The sequence below is a fragment of the Engraulis encrasicolus genome, chromosome 1, assembly GCF_034702125.1.
Source record: "Engraulis encrasicolus isolate BLACKSEA-1 chromosome 1, IST_EnEncr_1.0, whole genome shotgun sequence".
Taxonomy (NCBI): domain Eukaryota; kingdom Metazoa; phylum Chordata; class Actinopteri; order Clupeiformes; family Engraulidae; genus Engraulis; species Engraulis encrasicolus.
In genome coordinates, this window is record NC_085857.1 from 40,756,256 (window position 1) to 40,764,534 (window position 8,279).

The window sequence follows — 8,279 nt, forward strand, 5'->3', positions numbered from 1 at the left end:
CACACGCACACACGCACGCACGCACGCACGCACGCACGCACACACACACACTCTCTCTCGCTCTCTCTCTCTCTCACACACACACACACCCTCGCTCTCTCTCTCTTACACACACACACACACGGAACACAAACACAAACACACACACACACACACACACACACACACACACACACACACACACACACAAAATCTTGCCACCATCAGCCCCCAAGTTTGCGCTCTCTCACAAAAAATAACTTGAACCAATTCAGCCTCTTTGGATACATCATGTACTGTATGTCTCAACATTCTCTGTGTGTGTGTGTGTGTGTGTGCGTGTGTCTGTGTGTGTGTGTGTTAAGGGGGGCACATACACACAGTCTGATGACTGGGAGGGTCCATTGGAGCGGATTGTACATTGGGCCCAAATTTGCTGCTACGCCTGTGTATGTGTGTGTGTGTGTCTGTGTGTGCTTCACAGAAGATGCTAAAGTACAAGCTTAAGTACGAAGTACGAGTGTTTTACACAGAGGATACCGAAGTACTAGACAACTAAAAAGTGTTGCTTACCCTAACGAAGGTCTCTTTTTTGGATAACACAGTGCTGTGGGCAACGGAGATGCCTTCAGCAGAATCGTGTTAAATCGTTAGCTGGGACAAAACACACGGCAAGATTGTGCTGCCTAAAGATAGAGACTGCAAAGTACTTAACAATCCACCAGCACATGATTAGGTGCTACCCTCCGCCATAATCTGACTGTTGTGATCTTCAGAAGAAATCATTTTGGAGCCCTTTAAAACACAGACCCATCACCCATATGTCACGCGAGAACTCCCAAGAACGCCCAAGTGAGAAGTCTAATTTTGATCTTTAGGCAGGCTGCACAGTATGTGCGACCACCAGTGTTTTGTGTAGAAAATTAAACTGACCTTTCATTTCAGAAGACCCCATCATCACCTCAAACCATAACAACGCAATATAGTACCTTCAGCGCGCGCTGCATTTTCACAACAGACACTTTCTCACTGTCCTAGCATACTCTGACAGTGACAGGTAATCATACGTGCACGCGCGCTTTCGCGCGCAAAACCGTTGAAAAGTTAATCCAAAAAGATACAGCTTTCACTGCAGCTAATTTTGTAAGTTGTCCTTTTAAGTGAGCACATCTTTTTCACAGTTAATGAAAAACAATATTTTCTTAATGGCGTAGCACAAAGTAAACTGTATGCTACAAAACTTCCAAGTGACATTGTTACAACCAAATATGTATTGCAGGAAGCCGTCTGGCTTGCGTTCAGACGTAGGCTATCCGTCTACTCTCACAGGTCACACAGACCGCACTTTCCTTCGACGATGACACATTGATGGGACAGAAGATTGTGGCCATACACCAACACATTTCTGAAGAAGTTCAGAGGAAAGTTCAACCAAAAAATGAACCCTGGAAAAACATATCAGTCTGAGCATCGCATGTGCACCACCAGGACACCTGTTTTGCGCACCGTGCCAAAAGGGAATGACTCCAATGTCGTGGTTTCCATCCCATGGAACATGTTCACGTAACCCAACAAATGTGATAACCATGTTTGCATATCAAGCAATTTCATAACGCTTAATAAAAATGAAAAGGCACCTGTCAATTAGGCTACTGACCATGACTCCAGCAACTGCATAATTATTCAACAACAACAAGCATTCAACACACTTTAACTTACATGGGTTGCGGCTGGTAATCAAGAGAGGGGGGGTGGATTTGGAAAGTCGGGGTTTGGAGAGTCCCGCGTCGAGGAGGTACTCCAAAGACGAACAGTCCAAATTAGTTAGATATGTCTTCACATGGGCATTTAAACTGCGCCGCAAATGTGGAGGGAGGGGCTGTCGTCGCACAGGACCTCCTCCGTCATAGGTTATCTCTCTGTCTGTCTCTCTCTCTCTCACACACACACACACACACACACACACACACACGCTGATCCTGACAGGCTTTGAGATCCGCTAGAAAAAAAAACCTTCATGCAAGAACTTCGCTGCATGCGTTGCGCACGAGCGGCTGTCATCGCGGCACGTCAGTTAAGTCAGTCATTTCACGTGTGCTGGTATGAATGAAATGTAGGCTACCTGTCCATGAAATATGCTATCAATGTGAACTCGTGGGAATTGTTTTTGGTGGGGTTTTTTTGGTGTTGCTCAAACACTACATTAAACATTGAAAGATAAGACTGGCATCCTGGAAAAAACCCAGGGGGAAATACAGGAAGTAGAGCTCTAGGCCTAAACAAACAGGGAACAAAGTTGCTGCTAAATGTGCAGTGTAGCCCGTAACATTTCTATCTCACTAATGTTACTGCTGTTCATCTCCTATTACAGTGGTTCTCAACTTTTTTTGAACAAACGCCCCCTTGGTCTCATCAGAAGCCTGCCATCGCCCCCTTCACCTCATCATAAGCCTAACAACGCCCCCTTAGTGGTAAAAAATAAAATGGGGAAATGCCTCCCAATGGCAACTAATCTTGCCCCCTTTCAGCTGTATCCTTTTCAGGGCTCCCCAACGTCCCCTGGGGGGCTGTAGAGCCCCCATTGAGAAACACTGTCCTATTAGAAAATGATCTTGTTCCAGCTGTTGAAGAGAGAGATATTCGGGGTTTGTCAGGCCGGGGAAGGCGAGTGGGCGTGAAGGAGACCTCCCTTAGATTACATGTGTTTTAGGAAGTCCCACAAATCCCACAAGTCGTGTTCTACTTGTACCCTCCTCTATCACTACACACATCGCATTCTTCCACCCCCACCCTCCCAAGCAGCAGCAGCAGCAGCACACATTCCCACAACTGGGCTTTTTAACTCTTCTCAAGTTGAGCTTCCTATAAAAGGACAGCTTCCTATTTTGTCCACTAAATCATGGGCGCTGTGTCAGTCAGTGGCAGAGTTTTCCAGGGAACAAGCAAAGGGGACGGACTGGTATGCTCACAAACTTCACAACAGTGGCCAGGCCTGCAGAAGAGAAGAGAGGTGAGGAGAGGAGAGGAGATGAGATGTGCAGGAGTAACATGAAGCGGTCTTGGAAAGAGAACCCCCGTCTCTGGTCAGTGTCACTGCTGGCGTCCTGCAGTGATGGGCTGCTTCGTTGGAATGAGCTACCAATAGGTTTTAAACATACTGGTAGCCAGGGTCGCTGACAGGTTTGGCCAGGCTCGGGACAAAGTCATCTGAAAGGGCCCCACACCCAATACATAACACGAAACGAGGACTCAGTTCTGGGTCCCTGGTCCTCTTGGGCCCCGGACAACTGTCCCCTGTGTCCCCCCCTGTCAGCTGCCCTGCTTGTAGCCAGTGATGGGCAAAATTGAGTCATTAGTTACAATCTAGGGCCACATTTACGTATCAAATGGCCTTGTTTTACCTGTCCAATGCTGCCAGGTGATTGCAGCCATGTGATCATTCAATCGGCCAATCACCTGGCTGCATTGAGCAGGTAAAACATGGTCATTTGAAAAATGTGTCCCTAGATTGTAACTAATGAATCCATTTTGTCAATCACTGCTGGTAGCTCAAATTAACATTGGCTTGGAAGTTAAGTTCAACTAGCAGCTCATATCGAGCACAGGGAAGTGGCCTGGACGCAGGATTGGACAGGACAGGGAGAGGCCAGGAATCAAGAGAAGGGGACAGGAGGATTAGAATGGAGGTGGGGGGAGAAAGTCAGAAGAGTAGTTTATTTGTCACATAAAACACCTTAACCCAGGGGTCCCCAAATGGATACGGCCTGCCACGCCCGTTTGACCGGCCTATAAAGCCCACATGATTGATCCCGGCCCCTGATCACTGTCAGGAATGATAATGTGGCCCCCAGAGAAAAAGTTTGGGGACCCCTGCCTTAAACTCTAGACTATATAGCTTTTAGTGAAATGGCTGTCTGGATAATTCTGGTTAGCATGTGCAGAAAGCTGACATTATACCCACAGTAATTAATAATAGGCCCTGCAGGCTATCAGACAAAAGAAAAGTAACCTCTTGATAGCTTTGTGTAGAAATATACTATGTTGATGGCATAGTTTTGGACTGTGAATGTTGCATAGTAGAGAGCAAAAGAGAGAGAGAGAGAGAGAGACAGAGAGAGAGAGAGAGAGAGAGAGAGAGAGAGAGAGAGAGAGAGAGAGAGAGAGAGAGAGAGAGAGAGACAGAGAGAGCGACAGAGAGAGAGAGAGAGAAAGAGTAAGATAGAGAGAGATGGGATAGGGGCAAGAAAAAGCAAGATGTAGAAGAGGGAAGTGTGTGAGGGTGAGTGCTGAGATCTGAGATGGGGGGAGGGGACAGAGAGAGAGAGGAGGAAAGGGAGTGAGAACAGAAAGCAAGAGAGATGGATAGGTGAACAGGCTAGCGACATGAGGGAGAGGTAGAGAGCAAGTAAGCAGGATGGCCAAGATTGAGAGAGGGAGGGGAGTGAGAGAGAGATAGATAGTCAGAGCGAGAGAGAGATGGGGGGGGAGCAGAGGTAGGGAGAGAGAGCGAGTGTGCAGGATGGCTAAGATTGAGAGAGGGAGGGGAGAGAGAGAGATAGATAGTCAGAGAGAGAGAGAGACAGAAGTAGGGAGAGGGAGCGACGGAGAGAGAAAGCCAAGTTTGAGAGAGGTAGGGGCGTGAGAGAGAGAGAGAGGGAGAGAGAAAGAGAAAGCCAGAGAGACAGAGAGAGGGAGGGAGAGAGAGAGAGAGAGAGAGAGAGAGAGAGAGAGAGAGAGAGAGAGAGAGAGAGAGAGAGAGAGAGAGAGAGAGAGAGAGAGAGCCAAGATTGAGCGACTAGGAAAATGTACAGTCCTCCTTCCATGGTGGTTGTTGTGCCATATAAGGCCAGTGGGGTCTGCCTGGAATCTCTTGAGCATTCTGCAACAGCGCTGTGCTGTGAGGGGCAGGAAAGGAGCAAGGCGAGAGGGCTAGCCCCGGGGAACTGCAGGGGCCAGAGTGACTTTATATGGTGCAGCGTAGCATTGTTGAGACAAACAGGCCATCGCTAGGCCCCCGCCGCCACACAGAGGACTCTTACTTTTACTTATTTACCGTACCCGGGCCTACTACAGTAAAAGGCTGTCACCTTGTAAATCATAGGAGAGGTGGTTATGACAAGCGAAGTTTTTTTGTGTGACATGAAAGGGTTTGCGGTTTGGTTGTGCTTGTGGTATTGCTTTCAGACTGGGATGGTAGTTATGACTGATTAGGTATTACAGTTAGGATATTACAAACTAAATTTCAATAAACTATACCTGCATACTAGTGGTGTCAACAATAATCGATTCGGCAATGCAATGCAATGCGGGGCATGGACGATTCAATTCAATGCTGCAAGATCCATAATCGATGCGGCAAATTCTTTAAGTTTCAATTACTTCCGTGGATATTTTGGGAGCAAATGAATGTTAAATTAAATAAATGCACTTCAAAGCATTGAAAACTGCAAGACTGATACAGAAAACAGCCAATAAAATGTTGCTCAGTGACTACTTGTATTGCCTCATCATGACTGATGAAACCTTTGCTTTGCTTTCAGTAGAAATGTAATGCATTGCAATGCATTGTAGAATTGAATGGAATGGAATCGCTACCTCCCGAATCATAATCGAATCGCATCGTGAGGGCAGTGCCAATGCACACCACTAGTGCATACTATACATGTATTTCAAGTGTTTCATGAAAAAAGCTTTTATGAAAAGCATCATGTTACGCAGACTGCCATGTAATGTCACCTGTCCCATTAAAAGGGTGTTAGAGTTAGAAGCTCGAAGGTCTCTCAGACCAAAAGCTTGCAGCTACCGTAAAGTTCTTTTGCACAGGGCAGTCATGGGTAAGCGGTTAGGGTGTCAGACTTGTAGCCCAAAGGTTGTCAGTTCGACTCCCGACCCGTCAGGTTGGTCGGGGAAGTAATCAATCAGTGTTCTCCCTCATCCTCCTCCATGACTGAGGTACCCTGAGCATGGTACCGTCCTGCCACACTTGCTATGCTATGGCCCTGTCCATGTGTGTATGTGTGTGTGTGTGTGTGTGTGTGTCTGGTCGTCTGCACAATAACTCCATTAATTGCTTGATTGCTACCAAACATTTTTTATTAAACTTAAATTGCATTTCAACATCACGTGTGCATGAACATTACTGTACATTTCTGCACAATTCATTTATCAATAACTCCATTAACTGCTTGATTACCACATTTGGTTTGAAGCCTCATATGGAAGCATTTTTTCTTAAACATAAATTACAATTTGACATCACTTGTGCCTAAATAATGTAATAATGTAAATTACCGTTACATTGAAATTATCAATCACGATAAGATATACCCAGCACAATGTACTGCAGTATACACTGCACAGTGCAATATTTCCTGCAACTGACGTGCAGTAGCCTACCACACGCATATTTACATTTTTCGCTGCCACTTTTCCCTTCATCACTGCTGCTGACAATGTGCTTTGCCACACACACACACACACACACACACGCACACACGTACAGTACACGGATGGAACACACACTCTCTCTCACACACACACACACACACACACACACACACACACACACACACACACACACACACACCTACATGTACAGTACACGGATGGAAACAGCACTAGAGGGGCTGGAGTGGAGGAATCTGGGGCCAGTGAGTCGGCGCGTCAAGGCCATCCTTCAGAGGCTGCACTGCACCCGTAGACCCTGGACTCATTCCATCCCCGATCGGGAAACAGAAGAGACTCTCCTTCATCATGGACAAACATGCATGCAGTGTTGCCAGATTGAGCAGTTACCCGCCCAATTGGGCTGCTTGGGATGGCCATCTGCGGGTAAAAACGGGGGAAAAAAATTGTCATTTGGCGTTTTTTTCCCTGCAGTTTTATGCCCATAGAAATCAATGCAATTAGTTGAAATTGGGCAGAATTTAGCGCTTCTTGGCGGTTTTTGAGCACCTTTTGGGCGGGATTTGATCAAACAAATCTGGCAACACTGCATGCATGCATGCTCGCTCTTCCAATGTGAGTAAAAAGAATCATCCAACCTGTTATTAGATACAACACATATAGTTGGAAACGTGGTTTATTGTAACATACAAACAAATCTTGTAATTATTTTTGATCAATTATTCAGTAGACATTGTGCTCCAGTTGTATGGCGCGTATTACTAGATCTCACTGTGTATAAACATATGCTTAGAAAGAGAGAGATAGCAAGAGCGACAGAGAGAGAGAGAGAGAGAGAGAGAGACAGAGAGAGAGAGAGAGAGAGAGAGAGAGAGACAGAGAGAGAGAGAGACAGAGAGAGCCTACTCAGCCCTGTGTTTGGTCGTCAGCGTAAACACACCACTAGGTGGGAGTTTATCTATACTACCATATGAGGTGTTGAAAATGACTCCTGGAAAGCGTTACGACAGCATCCATATATTAATAACAGCAGAAGGAGCAGGGGTCCCTTTGAAATGTAAATGCATGGCCAGGTATAGTCTCAGCCTTTTCAAGTAACGATAAACCTAACAATAAAGTTTCAGTTTCGTTTCAAAATGACAACGGTAATGATGACATAATATCCAACTTCTTTCCAAAAAAAATGAAATCTCTTGTATTCTGAAACACTGCTAGTGCTTGTCTCACTGCTGGTACAGATGTACATGATGAGCAGGGGTGTTGTACAGGTACAGGGGGGTAAAGTGACTGAGACACATGGCCCCATGTAGGCCTACTGTATGAAGGGGGCTCACACACAGTCCAATGTATGTACTCATAGACCTATCGCTGGGGGGGTCCGTTGGAGCTGATCATACACAGGGCCCACAATTTGCTGCTGCACCCCTGATTATGAGCAGGGCCGCTGACAGCTTTGACTGGTCCCAGGACAAAGTCATCAGAAAGGGCCCCCCCACCCTATACATACAATGTAATGAGAACCCAATTTTGGGCCCCTTCTGTCCCTGGCCCTGGGACCACTGCCCCCTTTGTCCCCCCTGTTGGCTTCCCTGATTATGAGTCATCATTTCAAAGCATCTCTAGAGTTCTAATGGGTCCACAGTGAGAGTAGTGAGTTCAAACATGACATATGGGCAAGTTCAAGTAGCGCAAGTTTCCTCGAGCACGAATAACCAGTGTTGCCAGATTGGGAGGTTACCCGCCCAATTGGGATACTTGGGATGGCCGTCTGCGGATAAAAACGGGAAAAATTGGCCATTTGGCGTTTTTTTTCCTGCCGTTTTGGGCCCATAGAAGTCAATGCAATTTACTGAAATTGGGCGGAATTAAGCGCATTTTGGCGGTTTTTGAGAACC

The 8,279-nt window shown here is 46.3% G+C and overlaps 1 protein-coding gene across 3 annotated transcripts in view; it reads right to left on the reverse strand.

Annotated features, from left to right (window-relative positions):
• The window catches only part of myh11a (myosin, heavy chain 11a, smooth muscle), a 71,132-nt gene extending 69,325 nt beyond the window's left edge, over positions 1-1,807 (reverse strand). For all 3 annotated transcript variants that reach the window (XM_063202201.1, XM_063202196.1, XM_063202209.1), the window contains exon 1: positions 1,699-1,807. The gene's annotated coding sequence lies outside the window, so the exon portion shown is untranslated. The remainder of the gene's footprint in view (positions 1-1,698) is intronic.
• Positions 1,808-8,279: the final 6,472 nt, after the last annotated feature.